We start from the raw sequence: 19,925 nt of genomic DNA, 5'->3' as shown, positions 1-19,925 counted from the left end.
TGATAAATTCAGATATCTTTTATTTTATTCCTTCATAAATATTAGTTTTTGGTTGTACTATGGGAAAATTAATGCCACTAACTTGTCACAGTTTAAACTGTAACGTATGTCTTAAATTATCACAGATGTGAGTCGCTACTGATGTTATACAGTAGGAGTAGCTTAATGAGTTTATTCGGTCAAAAGGCACTCGTGAGAAGTGGAGAGCAAGTTTACAATTTCCAAAGAATTTTTTTTTCTTGCCAATAGTTGAAGCCAACAACTTGTGTTTCTGTGTTAGTTATTAAGGTCCCCTATATTTACTTTGTAATAACAGTATTGGTTGCACTAGTTAATATATCAAATTTATTACATTTACTTTTTTCTTTATTATAATTATGTGATAGAGATTGTATTGCTTTGTTAGCTTAGTATGCGTATTTAGGCCTAACCACCATCTTCTAAGCTGGCCAAACCATAAAAATAATTTTAACCGTGATGGTACCCAGTTGATGGAACTATGCATTATATTCTCTATAAGTAGAAACATAAGAAAGGTGCATTTAATTAGCTGTACTGATGGCCAAGGGAATTTTACATTTTGGTGTAAGCACATGGTTTATTCTTATTTACTCGTGGCATCTAAGCATAAAATTGTATGTGTTTTGTGCGATCTTAATTCTTATTTTGACTTCTTTATATAACAGGTTCTGGGAAAACTGCAGCATTTTTGGTTCCCATTCTTAACCATATCTATGAAAATGGACCACCAAAGGACTTACCAGAAGTAAGTTTTATGTATGTACAAGTAATATGTTTATATGCTTGCTTTTGTTGATAAGTATATTGTGATTTTGGTTATGAACTATTTTGTATAGTTTCTGTAAGTATAATTGTTTCTTTCATTCCTTCAAAGAGATTGGAAGGAAATAAAAAGAGAAAGTAAAAATTAGTATGAAAAACAATTTCAAATCAACAACTAATCATTTTGGATGTAAACAACGAGTTGATTTTAAAGTAACCTTCTAATTAGTTTTTTTATCCACTTATTTTAACCTAAAGCAAAATTTTGTTAAAATTTATTATTATATATCAATTTCTTATTAATTTATGATAAGTAAATACAGATCAGCCGAAAATGCTCAAATGTGGGTTTCCATTACAATTTTAAGTTGCTTTCATTTTATTGTCCAGGAAGAGGAGCTTAGGTTTTCAGTCTTTGTTCAACATCATTTTAATCCTGTGGCGTTTGGTGCCATCTTTAAACTCCTCTTTTGTGTGTCGTACAGATGACAATCAGAATATAATTAAACCATTTTAATATGAATACATGAAAATGAAATTAATATTATAATATATGTTACAACTTGAATTTTTGTTTCAGTTTGTTTAAAAGAAAATCTTTCTAAAAAAGACACAAACTGCAATTTGTGTCGTGTGATTCACGTGCTTTGAAAAATCTTAACTCAGCACTTTTTTATCTTAAACTTCCATGTACAGGAATTTCTATACACCTCAGAACATCTGTTTGACCTGATTGGCACGTTTGTTCTGAAGTCTGCAAGCTGGCTTGCCTGAGAAGCATAAACATTTTCCAACCTTAACTGTTTCAACCCTGGAGGCTAGAGTACACGTTTGGAACATTGTTTTCTAATTTTTTATATAAAGAAAAAATTAAACTACTATGTCCAGGAATTTCTATACACATAAGTACATACGTTTGACCTTATTGACATGTAAGTTCTGAAGTCTGTAAGCTGGTTTGCCTGAGAAGCATAAACATTTTCCAACCTTCATTGTTTCAACCCTGGAGGCTAGAGTACACGTTTGGAACATTGTTTTCTAAGTTTTTATATAAAGAAAAAATTAAATCTCAGTTTTTGTGTGTTACATAACATGTTCAGTTTTTATTTTATTACAGCAACCAAGCAATATGTATAAGTATCTAATGAATTAGAAATTCAAAGTTGAGATACATACCAGCTAAATATTAAATGAGAACCTCCCGTCTCTGTGACTTGCTGAGATATCAATATATTTAGCAAATCTGCTGAAGTGGCTCTGCCCTTCTAATCATTCATTTGAAATTTCTTAAGTAGTACCACCTACAACTAAGTAGCTCAATTTTATAACCAATAGAAAGAGAACTTTCCCTTCTGCATAATTCTTAGAGTTTATAAGTGACTTGAAGGTGAAAGAAAGAATTTTGACAAAAATGTATATGTGTGTTCAATAAGCTGTTTCTTTGAATCGAAATGAGATTTTGTCAACTCACATATATTTTACTTAGATACTACTAAACTGCTGGGATTTTGAGGATTCTAATACTGTGATTTAATGTCTTTTTATTTTTCAAAAATTACTGTTTGAAGCCACAAAAATGCTCTACACATCCCACCCTCAAGCATAGTCAAGGCTCAGTGATAGTACGTACGCACGAGTGCAGAATTTCGTAACACTGATATGTACTCGAAATAAATGTTTTTAAGGTGTTTCTCATTTACCTTCTATGTTTTAAGAAATGTAACTAAAATTGAAACATTTATGAGTAAATTGTAATGTGTATATTTATACACATAAGTGATGTATGGTAACCGAAATAGTATACTTTTGTCGGCCAATGTGCAGTTACTCAAATGTGGTAGGCATAAATTGAGGTAAATTTAAAAACACATTTGAAACTTGACAGCTTTAAAACAGGTTTTTTTTTTATTGGCGAGAGACGAGACAGGTAGATATTTGTTTCGGCTCATAAGAAATATGAATTTATATTGGACTTTTCGAGAAACTATTGAGCCAAACAATTTATGTGGGCTACATACTGGTTAGCTGCAACCAAAAGACTGGGACAGAGGATAAACTAAATCATAAGAGCAACAACAACAAAGAAAAACAGAGGCTCTCAAGCTTGACTTCGTTGGCGAAGCTGCGTGTCGTACCGGTCAAGAAGCAGGAGCAAACAACCAAAGAAAACGAGGAAATGACTTCGAATGCAGAAAAGCAGGATCCGGGCTCAACAACAAAAAGTAAGTCCAGTTACGTAAGTGACCTAAAACCAAATACTAAGTTATATTTAAATGATATAAGATCCTCTTCACTAATGTTCCTTTGTAATGAAGCTAAATAGCAACTAAGTACCGTAGAAAAAGAAAGAAATATTAGAAAAAAACGTAAAGCTAAGAGAAAAATATTGAACCATCTAATTCTGCTGAAAATTCAGAAAATGAAGACAAATTGGAAGGTACTTCTTGTACTGTGGTACAGCAAAAATCTACCAAAGAAATTAACAGTCAAACTAATTCAAAAACAACCTTGGATGTTAATAAAGCAATAAGTAATAAAGTAAGAACAAATACTACAAAAAACACTGAACACAACACTGAAGATGATGGATTCCAATCAGTAACTTAAAAAAACAACAAAAAAAAAAAACTCCAACGCAGGCAAATAATGCACAGTATAACGGTCCAATCCACCTCAACACTTCACGATAATTGAAGGAATACCAGGTACATATAAGCAACCCCATCTGCCTGCATAATTCAAATGTTGTAGGCCGAGCGCGTCTGTCGCCACCATTAAGCGTTTACCCGGAGTGGTGTCCTTGTCTGAGGTCAAGAGGCAGCTGACCTTAATAAACTGCTTAAGGAGTAGCCGGAAGACACGTTCAAACCAGGCAGGATTATTATACAACCTGGAAGCAAACTGCAACCAAAATCTGTCGTCATTCGTGGGGTCCATTACTCAGTCGCCACTGACGACATTAAAAAGGAATTAGATGAACAAAATATTTCACACACTCATGTAAGATCGCATTGTATGTTAAGTAACGCAATAACCAACAAACCTTGTACGAGTTGACACCGAATACACTTACAACACACTAAATTTAATCAATAATGGAATTATACTTTTGTATCAAAAATACCAAGTATAGCAAACGCAAACTCCAGCAATTGTAGTAACACAATGCTACAATTATCAGAGATGTTGTCATGTCAAGCAACACCGAGGTGTTGTGGGGAACATAACACATCACAGTACGAAAAAGAAGAAAAACCGAAATATTGTAACTGTGGGCAAGAACACACTGCAAACTATAAAGGCTGGGAAAAATATAAACGAATAAAGTAAATAATTTACGAAATAAAAACACCATTTAAAGATAAGGAAACAACAGATAACAATACACAACAAACAAAACCAACTCTGAAACAAGACAAAATAAATTATGCACAAACACTTAAAAAGCTATCACACAAATACCAAAACTAAACACACAGCAAAACCCAACAGAAGCGATAAAAATCAACACTGAGATTAAACAGAACAATACTCATGCTTCAAAACATCAAGATAACGATAACTTTATCAAGGAAACAAACACTAATAACAAAATAAACTTATTTATAAATATAATTACAAATTTCACAACAGACTTTGTAGCCGAATACACAAAACCAACACAAACAATAAACTGCTTTGACCTATTCATAAGTACATCATACCTTACATCCTTCAATTATTAATACTAACGGAATACCTCTCAACTTAAATTCACTGTTGTATATATCAACATCCAAGGTGCACTGGCTTCCAAGAAACATAAGATCCTCGACATGATTCAACAAACTAACTCAGAAATTGTGATATTAAGTGAAAATCTCTCATACAAAAACAAAAGATTTAAAATACCGTATTATATAACTATTAAAAAGACAGATTAAATAAAACGGATAAAAACAGAGGAATATTGATGCTATACAAAAATCTTTCAGTTTCTGAAATACAAATGGAAGACTTTACAATTTATAGATGAACACAACATAGCCATCCTGAGTAACGATACTTGAACGGATTAAACGTATGCCACTAATACAAGTGACATACTAGACGTATGCGTAATCTCGTATAACATGAACCAAAAGCTAATAAACTTTAATATGGGAAAATATGTAAACAGCGACCATTTACCTATATGGTGTGTCTTCGATCTCATTCCCCTTAAAAATGCTATACATAGAAAATAAAAATTTGATTAGAAAAAACAAATTGGAAAAATTACCAAAAACAAATAGATCATTGACTGCCAAACAAAATTATAACAACAGCTAAAAATAAGATAGATATTGATAACTACTGTCAAATAATCACAAAATGACTACAAACCGCAGCAAATCAGGCAATACCAAAACAACAACATAAAACTATAAATAATACATGGAAACCACATAAACAACTGTTAACACTAATCAAGCACAGACGACAGTTAAGAAGACAATACATGTAGATAAGAGATAGCGAATTAAAAACACAAATAAACAGATTAAGAAACCAAATCAGAGCAGAAGTTGAATTACTAAAACAAGAAAAATGGGATGATTTCTGCACGAAACTTAACGAAAAAAACAGGTCCGAAACAATTTTGGACAAATCTAAAAATACTCACAAATGGAGACACAACAACAAGAAATACCCGCCACAACAATGCAATAATACCACAGCCTATAGAAATAAGGGAAAAGCCGAAATATTCAAACAACAACAAAACACGTTTAAAACACACAACGACCGAGACATTAACACATACTTTTATAATAAAGCAAACAACTTTATAATGAATAACAGTGAACTATTTAAATCACTCTTCTCAGTAGATTTAAATAACTGTTAAATCAATAACTCAAGCACAATTTCAGCACAAGAACTCATAGAAGCAATAACAAACACCAAAAATATATCAAAAAGAGAAGATGGTATACAAGTAATTCTTCTCAAAAAAGGCACTCCAAAATTATTTGAATATCTCACAGCAATTTTTATTTTATCATTATACTCTGGTTATATCCAGATTCCATGGAAGCATACAAATGTATTGATGTTCCACAAACAAGGAAAGCCAGCCAATAACCCAAATAGCTACTGTCCAATCAGCCTGACTAACTGTGCAGGCAAAATTCTAGAGAGAATAATCAGTAACAGACTTTCCACATTTCTGGAGACAATATTAAAATTACCAGTAAAACAAAATTGTTTCAGAAAATTCAGACAAACAACATACCACTTAGTCAGAGTAACCGAAGCAATTGTTGAAGGGACTTTCTCTGAGAGTTTCACTCCAGAAGCTGGAATCCCTCAAGGAGGGGTAGTTAGCTCTATCCTATTCATCATGTATGTGAATTATATCCCTCTGAAAGATCCAAATAATGGATACTCCTCACAGTTGGCAGACGATGTAGCAATCTGGAAAAGTGCACCAACACTAGCAATAGCAGCCACAAACATACAATCACAATTAAATAGAATAAGTGAATATTGTCAGAAATATAGAATGAAAATAAACACAACTAGTAGTATTCACTTAGTCAACTAAACATAAAAAACACAACCACAGATCTATATGAATGGAGAACTTCTCCAGACTGCTACATCTGCAAAATTCTTAAGACTAACATTCGACTCTAAATTAGCATGGAAAAACCACATAAATAATATTAAAACAAAAATTTGGTGAAGAACAAACTATGCTAGGAGTCTAAGTGGTGAAAATAAAAACAGCGGAGAAACAGCAAACACTATTTTAAAAATATATAAAACACACATCAGACATATAATTGACTATGCAGCCCATGCATGGATAAATGTAAGTAAAAACTATAAAAGACCAAACTGTAAACGATGCAAAGTACACCACTCACAACAACTTATAAAGTACCCAGAGCAACATCATCTGAATTCATGCATAAATATGCATACGTTGAAACAACAGCAGATAGACTCCCACATAGTACAATTAACTATTGTGACAAAAATTGGAGAAAAAATGAACTAGTAAGGTAACTTGACAGGTACTATTTACACGATGATGATAGACCTAAGCACGTTTTCCCAGTGAATATATATTTTCTAATAAATAAAATGCCACCTATATACTAGACTCCACATTAGATTAGGAATTAATTACTAAACACTGAAAGGGATTTTTATGTAAATGTTTTATAGTTAACACCTAACTCATGAAAGTGCAAATAATCTATGGAACTATAATAAAAATTTTTAATTTGCACCAAGTGTATGTGTAGATTGTGCATGGAATTACCTTGAAAGGGGCCTGAGTAAGTGCAGGTTACTCTGGCCCTCGTGTACCATATATAAATACACTTGACACTTGTAGAACCAAAATTTCAAGAAAGGAGGAAGAGGTTAACGAAACCTGACTCTCCTGGGTGGATAAACATCTTAATCCAAATACCTATACAAGAGAGAGAGCTTTAAATCAAGAGGGTAATAAATCTTATAAGTGTGTGCCCTGACAACACCGTACACATGTTGTGAGATTTGACAGACATAAAATAGATGAGCAATAGTACTGAAATAGCTGCAATGTAAATGGATCTGTGAGGATCAGAACCTACAATGTTTATTGGATCAGAACATCTTTGAACTATATAATAAATGTTTTCACACATTCCAATTGCAGTTTTATTACCATTGGAAATTGTAAGTGTTACAGGAAACATAAGCTGCTAAGTGCAATATTATGTTCTTGGAGCAGGGACATGAATCAATGACACTTTTCAGTTTTTCAAGTGGGTTCTTACTCAAGGGTGTCATACGTATTACAGCATGCTGCTCAAAGAAAGGATCAAGAGGTCAATTATTTGAGCTTTATATACTGTGGGTTTAGCCTTAGATGTTGAAAGTAAAATAAACACAAAATTTATGCGATATGTTTAACAGTTGAAACTTTCAGGGTACGTACTTTGAAACCTCTTGATTAATAATGAAGAAAAAAGGACATAGCTGCTAATTTTATTTCTGAGTTTACAGATTCCCTTTTCAGTATATTTCAGTTTCCTACAGGCTAAAGAATCAAGTTATAAACATAATAACACAAAATATAAAGTTCTACTGAAAAAAGTTATATTCATTTAAGAAGTTCTAGAGGTTATAAGAGTGAAATATGAGACTTTTGAGACAAAGAAAAGTATTTTTAATCTCAAAATGAATTCATTTACTCTTGTACTAGTTAGAAAAGAATTGACAATTTCACAGACAAATATTAATAAAAAAATACTTCATTAAAAATCTGAATTTTCATGTGCAAAAACTTCGTAGTATTTACTAAAAGTGTCAAAGTTTTGTTAAGATACATTTAATGTATTAGAGTTAATGCTAAGTAAATTGTAACGAATGCATATGGTTGAGTCAGGTCCAGTGGAAATAGATGTGTCCATACATTTAATGGTTGCAATACCCACCTTCTATACTTCACCTTGAGACCTACATTATACGAGGGCTGTTCAAAAAATACGCGGACTGACGTCATAAAACAAAATGTACTTTATTTAGAAGTTACAGGTCTGGGACTCCTTCAAAGTACTCTCCTCCCCAACGCACACACTTATCCCAACGGTGTTACCACTTGTTGAAACAGTCCTGGTACGCTTCTTTTGTAATGTCCTCCAGCTTCTTCGTCGCATTTGCCTTAATCTCGGGAATCGTCTCAAATCTTCTTCCTTTCAGGGGTCTTTTGAGTTTGGGGAACAAGAAAAAATCGTAAGGAGCAAGGTCAGGTGAGTAGGGGAGGGGGAAGAACAGTGATCGAGTGTTTGGCCAAAAACTCACGAGTTCTGAGGCACAAATTTCGCAGCAACGCGGTGCATCTTCAATTTTTCGGTCAAAATCTCGTAACAAGATCCAACTGATATCCCACACTCCTCAGCAAGCTCCCTGACAGTCAGACGTCGATTTGCCCGCACTAGGGTGTTGATTTTGTCGACGTGTGGGTCGTCAGTTGACGTGGAAGGACGTCCAGGACGCTCATCATCTTCAATGGACTGTCGACCATCTTTAAAACGTTCATGCCACTTGAAACATGCCGTACGCTTCAATGCAACATCACCGTAAGCCGTGTTAAGCATAGCAAAAGTTTCAGTCGCAGATTTTTCAAGTTTAACACAAAATTTCACAGCAAGTCGTTGCTCCTTCAGGTCATTCATTCTGAAATCCGCCAAACGAAAAAATCGCACTTCATTTAAAACCGCGTAGCTAATACACAAATGAAGATATCTGCAATCTGGAAATGGCGTCGTAATCAGCTGATCTGTGCGAACCTAGCGACACCAAGCGGATTCTTCTGGAACCAACTGGAGCCGCGCAATTCAAACAGTCCGCGTATTTTTTGAACAGCCCTCGTATATGTCGTAAGTTAACTCAAGTGTATACAGTCATTAGAAAGAGCTCAGTTTACAATATACTCTCTCAATGATTAATTAAATAAAGTTATATCAGTTTAAAACTTGCAGATATATCATTTAGTTAGTGTTAATTGTTTTGTTTTGGAATTTTGCACAAAGCTACTCGAGGGCTATCTGTGCTAGCCGTCCCTAATTTAGCAGTGTAAGACTAGAGGGAAGGCAGCTAGTCATCACCATCCACCGCCAACTCTTGGGCTACACTTTTACCAACGAATAGTGGGATTGACCGTTACATTATAATGTCCCCACGGCTGAAAGGGCAAGCATGTTTGGCGCAACCGGGATGCGAACCCGCGACCCTCAGATTACGAGTCGCATGCCTTAACACGCTTGGCCATGCCGGGCCTAGTTAATGTTAAATCTCTTTTCTTAATTTTTATGTACTCAAAGATTTAGGTCAGATTGACTGATACTGTAGTGAGCGAGTTAATCCAAATTCTGATTGCTCTAGCTTACTGATCAAAGTATGTGGTGTGTCTGGAAGGGAGTTTCATATGTTTGTACCTGGTTGTTTTTACTTTGGGAATAAGACCTGCTATTATAAATTGGTAGCTCGTAAGCTTATTGAATCTGCATATAAAATAATTTGAAGTAAAATTAATGTAAGCTTTCTTGCTTAAAAAGAGAAAGAAAATTAAAATCGTTGTACATCAGTTAATTAATCCTGCATTGCATATAGCGACTCTCGTCAAGGGAAGATTAATTGTTAAGAGCAGAGATTGACTTTTCTCTATGGCTGTCAAAAACTTTTCTATCTACAGCAGGAAACAACAACCATTCATGATCTTTAATTAACTGCCAGACACTAGAGGTGTGCCAACATCTGGAAGCATGAGAGGGAAATGCAAGTATAACCAATCCCTCAGCTCTGTCCCTAACTGGTAGGTGATGCAAGGCACTCATGCACAGAAATAATAGCTGATCGTCATACTTTCTCTGGGTGTTTATAATAACTGAGATAGGTTATTGATGCCATATCATCAAGATATAAGACAGTGTCTTGTATATCGTATTGCATATTACATAATATTTTATTGTAATATGTATTACAGCAAAATATGCAGTTACTTTACAATATTACTGTGATGGAGAAATGATGTTGACTAGGGACTGACCATGAAATCTAATTATGTAATAGAAGGGTTAAGTGTTATGTAAACCATAATTTGTGTTATGAAGGCCATACTTCTAAGTAAGTTCTGCTGTGAAAATGTTACATACAAAGTTTTGTTCAGTTTGACTGGTTTAGCATATATAATTTTCTGATTATTCACAAATAAAACAAATATATAACTGAAAGTGATGGCACTGAAAATTTAAAAACTAAGATATGATTTTATAGTTAATGCAAAAAAAGAAAAAAAGGTGGTAATCCTGATATTATGGCAACTCATCTTTGCTCAGGAGTATATACGATACTATGAAACAAAGTATCACAGAAACAAATTTTTGCTACATTTTAGACATTTACAATGGATGAAGATTTTACCAAATGTGAAACCAAGTCTTATCTTTTCATGAAAAGGTATTAAATGAGTTCTGAGAGATGTGCCCTTTGGAGAATATTCTCCCAGACTATTAGTAAAGAAGAAATATATTTTTTACAAGAATACTGATTTTTTTTTTTTGATTAATTGTTACGGCCACAAAAGTTTGATACTTGTGTTAAGCAGTATCCACAAGCCCTAGTTCTTTCTCCAATAAGAGAACTGGCTTGTCAGATTTATGACGAATCATCCAAATGTGCTTATTGCTCTCGTGTAAGGCCCTGTGTTGTCTGTGGAGGAGCTGAACCCATTCAGCAAATTAAGAACTAAGACAAGGTTGCCACTTAGTGGTGGCTACACCAGGAAGACTGATAGATATGATGGAGCAGGAGAAATTAGCTTGGAACTTGTGAAGTAAGTATTAGAATTAAGAGTGGTAATTATGAGAAATTACTTGAATATACATGTCCTGTTGAGAACAGAGGAGCATAAGTATTTAATTGTGAATCTTGAAATTTAAAGTCATCATTAAAAATTACGAGCTTCTAATTATTAATAGTCCTCTGTTCAAATAGCATCATAGCTTACATTGTCTCATGGAACATAGGTTGTTTTCTTGACCACAGCCTATTTTAAATTTTTGTTACATTTGTTTCAATTGGTCAAAAATTCAATCATATTAGTGGACTGCTAAGAATTATACCTACAATGTGAAAGTAGTTAAAGTTTAATTCCAACTATTAACTTTATCCTGGCCACTACGACATAAAGGTCATTTGCAAATCAGTCATAAAATCTATTTATGAAATATGGTTCTTTCTTTCTCTAACAATTTTTTAAAATTTACAAATATTGCAGAATTGGTATTTTAGCAGTTTGTGTAGGCAGTTAGTTTCATAGATAAAACTTCAAATTTACACTTTTATTATGTGCTAATATCATATTTGTAGTTGGTGTTTTTTTTAATATCTTAAATTCTATTTACTTTTTTCAATCAAACTTTGACATTTTTGGTTCTCCCTTATTAAATTAATTGTTGCATTCTTAACTAAAGGCACTGACTGAAGAGATTTTGATGTTTTGACTGGTTCTTATTTTTAGAATAAGGACAGTGTAAAACCAGTAATCATATAAGATGCTTGAAATTTATGCAAAGGAAGGTTAAACAAATTGTATAAACCTAAATACATCATTTAAAAGAATAAACATATTAAATAATTATAATTTTCTCACTTCAAATGAATTATTTGTTGAAAACATAATTAATGGAGTTGATAGGGAGTGACTACTATCTGAGTAAAGGAGTTGGACAGTGAAATCATGTTCTTGTTCATCAGCATTAAAAATATCTGAAGTTGTAAACCATTTCTTAATAGGAAAGATTGTTTGAGATTTTTAAATTTCCTTAAAAGCCAATTGCAACCAAGCTGGATGAATGTTAAGCTGATTCCATTTAGAAGCTCTTAACTAGGACTGCTGTCATCTGTAATTAATCAGAAAACAAAAATTGCTGATGAAAGTAGAAACAATTTAATTAAATTTTGGTAGTGCTAAGTTGATGGATCCACATTTAGCTGAATAAAAAGCAGAAATATTAAAGCAGTTATCTAGGAATTAAATAAGTAGTTGTTTTTGAACAAAGAAAAATACATTTTGTTTCATGATTTTGTAACAGAGATTTAGTTTAAAAATTGGAGAAGAAAAAGTTTTACAGACTGCATTATTGAATGTATGTTTAGACTCAGATAACAGATCAGTATATTTAGTGTTTCATGAAAGTGATGATAAACCTGGTGCAAAATTTCACCCCACCTTTGTGAATAAATAGCTACAGTAGTGATTGGAGAGTTAAGATGTTTGTATGTGAGGTTTAATGTTCACTCTTTTGAGATGGCTCACAGGTCAAAGGCCAAGTCATTGCTTTTGTTGACTTGCTTTCAGAATGTAGCTGAATTTATGATTTTATCTCCTTCAGTTTTGGATCAAACTGTGGACAATAAAGTTTCTGTATAATACATTATCTTGTAACAAAATAGTTACAAGCCAATAGTGAAAGAATTATTTTTAGATTGTGTTCATGTTATGAAACTGCTCATATGATATATATATATATATATATATTTTTTGCTTTTTGGTTACCTATGTATTACTTGTTCTCCCCACTCTCAAGTAAAGCTTGGATAGTTACAACTGTACTTATATAAAAAAAAAAACTTCTCTGGAATTTAAAACAAATATAATAACAAATATACACACAAGATGAACATTGGACTAGAGATCACAACACCTTAACTTTGGTGTTGCATTTTCAGACTTTTTATCTTTTTATCTACAAATACATAAATACATCAAAGTATGGGTTAGCTTCGTTGGAAAAATGTTGATACATGTTAAAAAATCTGAAGCAATCTTAACTTTGTAATAGCAAACTTGTTTAAAAATGACTTTAAAAACAACTAAAAGTATGTTTAATGTATTACAGAAAAGTAAGTATATTTCCCTCGTTTTATTCTTCAATAAATAGAAACTTTGTGATGAGAAATTTGAGCTTTTTTCACTCAAAGCAAAAAATATCCTTCACTGCTCATGTTTAGATGCCACTTTATTACTTAAAACATATTTATGTTATGTTAGTTAGTTGGAACTCATTTTTTGTTACAAATTGCCTTAAAGTCATATGTTTTTCAAATTTAGTAGATTGACAACTAGAAACTTGAATTTCCTGATAATTCTACATTAATTATGACCTCCAGATGATGTTGAAGAGTTCGTTCATCTTATTGCTCATACCGGAAGGGTTGGTAATTTGGGTTTATCTTTTGTACATTGTTTTAAAGATAGAAATTTTTTAAAAGCTGTGATTTAATATATTAATAGATTTCTAAGGAAAAGAAGATTAAAACACCTTAAACAGAAATAGCTACCTCTAAACCCTGGGTTTATCTTTTATTATTCAATATTTTACTTTATAGCTTAATTTGTAAGATACAAGTTCATTAATAAAGTTGAAAGCAAACTAGAACACAGTTCCTTGTGTCCCAAAAGCAACTAGTAAAATCAAACATTCTCAAAGTTAAATTCTTCCAACAATGGATATTAACAATAGTATATAAACAATGCATGTAAATCAACAGCTAAGCTCTTAAAACCATATCACTGATATGTGACATTTGCAATGACATATAGATGGAGACAGAATAAAAATTGAACATACTTGTCAATTTTACCAAACTCATTCAACATCCCTAATTAAAGGCTAATGTGTATGTTTCTTACTTTTAGGTTTAAGTGGTGAAGTTACTCATTTAATGTTGTGGTTCAATTAACTTTGTTTGTTGAATAAGATCTTATCATCAGATAAAATGTTTTCCATTTATGGTATCCAAGTGTCTTCAGTATAATGTGCAGCGATAACATTATTTTTGTTGAGGTTTTGGAAGTCTCTAACTTGTGTTGTTATGTCGTACAGAAACTAGCATGTTTCCAGCATAGTTATCTGAGCATTGCCATTAGGTGGTTTGGTATACAATGTTATTAAAATAGTATTGACCTGCAGCTTATGTTCAGTGGCTTTATATTTACCTTTTGCACTTTATTTCTTTATGTGCTGATCTAATTATTAAAGATTTAAGAAAGATGCTTTTAGTACTAGCTCATTAGGTAGACCCAAGTATTGTTTCTTGGCTCTTGTGCATAATGTTAAAATAATGAAAAATTAACCTGAAAGGAATGGATTCTTTACACGTAACTTTGTTATTCATGATATCTATTGTTCCAACTGCAGAAAATGTCGCTGATTATTCCTTGTTTATTTTTATTCTTCATTTTTTTAGAAAATCTAATATATTTTTAGTTGTATGTTTATTTTCAAACATGAATAATTTTGAGCTGTATGCTTTACTTGTTCATATAATGTACCAATACTTTGTGCTTTTGTACTGAAACTGTTAATCATTTTATGTATTTTTGGAAGTTTTATTAGTATTGTGATTTATCAAGTTCTACTAGAAAATGCAGTTGTTTTAAAATTACTGTTACAAAATAAAATTTCAACAGTTGTGAAACTAGAGATTTATAATTAATCTAACAATGTTGAGTGTGAGGAATTCATTTTTTTGAAGTAGACAATAATTTTTATAAACAAAATGAAGGATTAACAATAGGATCTCGATCTATATGCGACTTTTAAATAGATGTATTAAATGGGACTAAATTTTTTATTTATGTTCACAGAATTTTGAAGTCATGTACAAAAACATGAGGACTTAAAAATGAGTTGATGCGAATGAAATATCTAGAAGGTGAAAATGGATTTTACCTTAATATTGTGAACAAAGCATTTAAGGAATTCACTGTTGCTGTAATAAGGGATAAAAGTATTACTTTAAAATCAAAAAGAAATGTTTAATTTTGACAAACTTTCCAGGCTTGACTACAGTTTATTTAATTAATTTAAGAAATAGCAAATATCTCACCTTGTGTATAAAATAATGGAAAATTTGGTAATTATAAAATTGAATGTAAATATGGAAGTGTTTATTTCAATCAGACAAAATGTAATCCACAATATTGTTTATTAGAACACAGATGTGTAATAAATAGATTGAGCATTTAACCATAACAGAACATGTAGAAAAACACAACAAAATAAACATGAGGTATTATGGGAAAAATAGTAATTTTGGATAAACCAAATAATATTAAAGAAAAGAAAATCCTCAAAACTTCAGAAATAATGGAGTATTAAATATAAAAAAAGAATTATTAAATAGAGATGTAGGTTTTGAGAATTATCTACGTAAGAATGTGGCAGAACCTTATATAAAGTTTATAGCAAAATAGCAAAACTACATGCAGATCACATGATAGCTAAAATGGTATACTTGGTTGTGTCTCTCAACTTAACTCATGATAGTGATCGTTGAAGTACTGAAAGGTTTTCAGCCTTTTGGAAGCCCTACATATATCTGAATTGATGTTTTTGTATATACATTTGAATTCTGTGTGCTGTTTGTTATTTTGTGTCTACCCAATAATTTTATCCAAAAAGTTTTCCTGTGATGTTATCACTAGTACCAAAACAGGACCTAAGAAACTTGATTGATATTTGTTCATAATTTCTATGCATCTGAAAAAGTTATTGGCTTTGTTTTCTTGCTATGCAACTATTATTATTCTGTATGTAAATATTTTACTAAGAATAATAATTCTTTACACTTTTTTGATCACTTTCCTGTTTTATTTTCTCTCCAATATTGTACACACATACCAAGTACTACATCTATTTTCATACCAGGGGAAGGTTTGTTAAAAATATGTCTGTTAACTGTGTTAACTCCTGTTAACGTTTAAAAAGAAATATGTATGTTTGTGTATTGCTTTTACGTGCATAAATAAACATTGTTATATCTTAATTAATAAATAAAAAATTGGTACACAGCAAATGCTTGAGTATTACAAACATTATATGTATTTACTAAGCAGATGTAAGTGGATTATTACAACTTCAAGAATTGGTAAACTCTGTCTGTTATATTCACAGGCCAGAATTTGTTCCAGACACTTGTTGGGCTGTAGTTATTGTAATTACAGTTTTGCTGACAAAGAGTGTTGTGTTATCGAACAGTTGTATTTTTTTTTACAGGCATGGCAACGTCATTTTTAATGAAAAGAACTGAAATATATTACTGGACTTGATGGAACTTATGGCTGAAACAAAACAGATGTTCCCAGATTGGCTAGCTGCACTGGCTAAAGAGGTTCAGACTGAACAATGAGCCTCAAATTCCCATAAATATGGAGGTGGTGCTCACAGGTAAAGTTCAATAGGTTTGTTTGACCTCTATGTTTAAAAACAAATGCTATATAAACTTGTGTGGTAGGAGCATTTCAAAAAACAATAGAAATGTTACCATTGGTAAGAATTTTAGCCTATCTGTCAACATGTATGTTTTTATCAAGCTTCTTACTTATAACTGGTACCATTGATTTATCATTCTGTTTAGGAGCATTTTAATAATGAAGAATAACTCCAGACAGGTTATTTGAGCATACATGCGTATTCAACTGAAATATATACTGTGAAGCAGATGTTTTATCTATTTTTTATCTTATCACCTTCAAGTTTCTGTTGAGCTCTGAATTCTTTTACATCACAAGTTTTGAAGGAGCGCTGTTTTTATCCATTTTATAAAACTCAAATGCAGAATATATGAAATTTACAATCAAATAAAATTGGTATGGGGGGTGGGGAGACTCCCACACCAGAACTCTTACAGCAGAACTGGCTTCTAATGCATGCTGTATCTAATAACTTGCATTTGCCTAAATGTGTTTGCTGATGCACATGTGGATTCAGAGATAATGAATATGTTAATTCAGTTGTCTGAAGCTTTTAGAAGATTTCATCATCTAAGAAAAAAGTGATACTATTTTAAAAAAGGTACTTGCATGTATTGAACACATCTCAAAATTGTAATTTGTTGCTCTGGTGTTTACAGAGCTTGATAATTTTAGGCATACTTAAATATGTTTAACATATGACAAATAAAGGGAGAATGTTGGAATAAACATCCAGAATTTTGAAGTAATAAGTAAAGAGTTCATATTTTGAACTATTGATGAATATCAGTGTGACCTTTTCTAGAAGGAAGTGCAAGTTCTTTTATCTTATTCCCATTGGAACTGCAGAACACATTTCAAATATCAAGTACACAAAGTCTGATTAGAAATTGATTTTACTTATTTCAACAATATTTAACCCAGAAATGTTTTAAGATTTGTTATTTTATCACTTTCTAACATTTTTGTTTACAACATCAATTTATTTTCAGTGAAAAGATTTAATTTGAAAATATGGTTGCTTTCATTACGTTTTTGTCTGTAGTTCTTATAAAAATTTAAAAAATACTTCAAGTATGAACCAAACTTCTCCTTAAAAGAAACAGTTGAATAAGTCATAATTTTATCATGGAGCAAATCCCTGACAATAGTGCGTTTTTTTAAATAATAAAAAACGTAAAAGAATTGTTTCATACAATGCTTGTGCGTTAGTAAGTATTATTTTGTCATATTAGATATGGACCTGGTGGCTTTGGTGGTTGAGATTTAAGACTATTTAATGCTCACAATTCACAAGGAAGAGGAGCACGAAAGTTGATGACCAATGGCTTTCCATGTCCTTGCTGTGGGCCTAATCAGATTGTCACTCCTTGCTGTGGGCCCAATCAGATTGTCAGCACAATTAATCGAGTAACCGCTGGATGAAATTATGGATCTGGGACCCAATGGTGGGGGAACTGATTTCCCTACTTTTAGCAACAGCATTTTTGTTTTATCATATGAGATGAAGTTTACAGTTGCTACACAGTAGGCTAAACGTGAACCAAGTTTTGTTCTCTGTCTTGCTGTATTTAAAATTGACAGAGGTTTGGATTTGTTCCAGCATAATTCTTTTGAAATTTCCATTAAGAATTTGAATGTATAAACTTGATGTTTCCAGTGTTTTATATAAAAATCATAGTAGAAGAAAGAAATTTTAACTGAGATTAGGTAAATGATGAAAGTGAAAAAAAATTCACTCAAAACTTGTTTACTATATTTCAGTTCAAGCTCTATTCAGTTAAGCAGTTTGAAGGAATATATTTCCAATTTTGTTTTATTTATTTCCCACTTATTAAATACACCAAAAAGAAATAATGCATCAAATCCTTTGAATTTCCTACTATTCATAAGGAACTTATTATTACATCTTATTATATTTCTGAAAAATTTTTTGTTTAAAGTACTTTATGTTGTCCTCCCTAGGAGACAAAGTGTGGATATTTTGCTAAAAAGATACCTATTTTATTATTAAAAAGCTCATATTGTGTCATGAATAGTGTAATAGACAATTTCTACGTTACAACACTTTATATATAACATTTATTTATTATTAGATGAAAACTACAGTTTCTACTCTTGAACAAGTACATGTAGTGTTCATGTACACAATTTGATATTAGAAACTTTGGAATCATTGCGTATCAGTTCTGTTTTGTTTTTTAAATCTGCACAATGGGTTGTCTGGGTTGTGGCCACTATAGCAATAATCTCCGAATCTTACTATTAAAAGGCTCCTTAGTGGCACAGCAGTATGTCTGTGGACATACCAGAATAGAAAGTGGATTTCAATACTCACGGAGGGCAGAATACAGGTAGCCTCTTGTGTACCTTTATGCTTCAATACAATATAATTACTGTTAAGTCCTAAAGCTTGTTGCTTAGTCATCAGTAGTGACTGGACCCATTTTTGTTTTAGCTGTAAAGTTCTGGACACACACAAAATACAAGCATTGAAAATGCATAACTGATTTTATTTCATTGTTGTATGTTAGAAGTAATTTCGTAAGTCTCACATAAAATTGTAAAATGAAATCTACAACTACCAATAAAAGAATTAGTTAGTCCAAGTGCTAAAAGGAGTTCAGCAGTTAGTTCAATAAGACAATTTATTTATAAGTTGTATATAAGTATGGGTTTAAGTGCCATAATCTAACTAACCACGACGTCCAAAAAATATTTTTAGTTATATAGTTTTGAAGGTATTTAACCACATATTTATAAAGATTGTAGGACTTTGGTACTGATATTTAAAAGGAAGCGTGGCTAAAGACAATGGCATCTCTGTTATTTGTGATGCTTTTTTAATACAGCTAATTGGACAATATGTCCAACTATGAAAAGCGTCACACAAAATAAATGAAAGTAGGGTACTTGCAATGTGTGATGAGCTGGTTATAGTTTACTGTATTAGTGAGAATAGTAACTGTAACGGAAGGTTAAACAAGCTGATGTGGAGGATTACAATTTTAAACCTATACACTTTTTTAATGTACACTATGTTTCATTGAAGGTCTCAAACACTTTCGATCATACCAGTAATATGATGCACATTAGTGTTAAGAAAACAGATAATTCTAATTTCCTCCACCATATTGTATGTTGTTTATTATTACATTTCAACCCGAGTTTAGGTTTTTCAAAGGTGTGGACATTTTTCTTAAAAATTGGTGGGAAATGAACCTCTGGTTCTATGTTTCAGGCAAATATTGGAATAAAAAGAACAAGTGTAAGAAGACATTTTTTTTATCTCTCTTAGCTTAAAGGTCTTACAGTCTGTAGTTACACTTAAGAATACACTGCTGTTGATGGAAACTCT

General features: G+C 32.0%; 1 protein-coding gene and 1 long non-coding RNA gene across 2 annotated transcripts in view; both read left to right on the top strand.

Moving 5' to 3' along the window:
• Positions 1-19,925, top strand: part of LOC143243996 (uncharacterized) — a 159,506-nt gene that overhangs the window by 76,034 nt on the left and 63,547 nt on the right. The window lies entirely within an intron of this gene.
• LOC143244000 (uncharacterized) lies at positions 1,363-19,040 on the top strand. Its single transcript, XR_013024860.1, has 4 exons — positions 1,363-3,005; positions 11,005-11,140; positions 16,371-16,541; positions 17,803-19,040. It is a non-coding gene; the product is annotated as an uncharacterized LOC143244000 (long non-coding RNA).

This window comes from Tachypleus tridentatus, chromosome 2, assembly GCF_004210375.1.
Source record: "Tachypleus tridentatus isolate NWPU-2018 chromosome 2, ASM421037v1, whole genome shotgun sequence".
NCBI lineage: Eukaryota > Metazoa > Arthropoda > Merostomata > Xiphosura > Limulidae > Tachypleus > Tachypleus tridentatus.
This window is presented reverse-complemented; position numbering and strand designations above follow the sequence as displayed.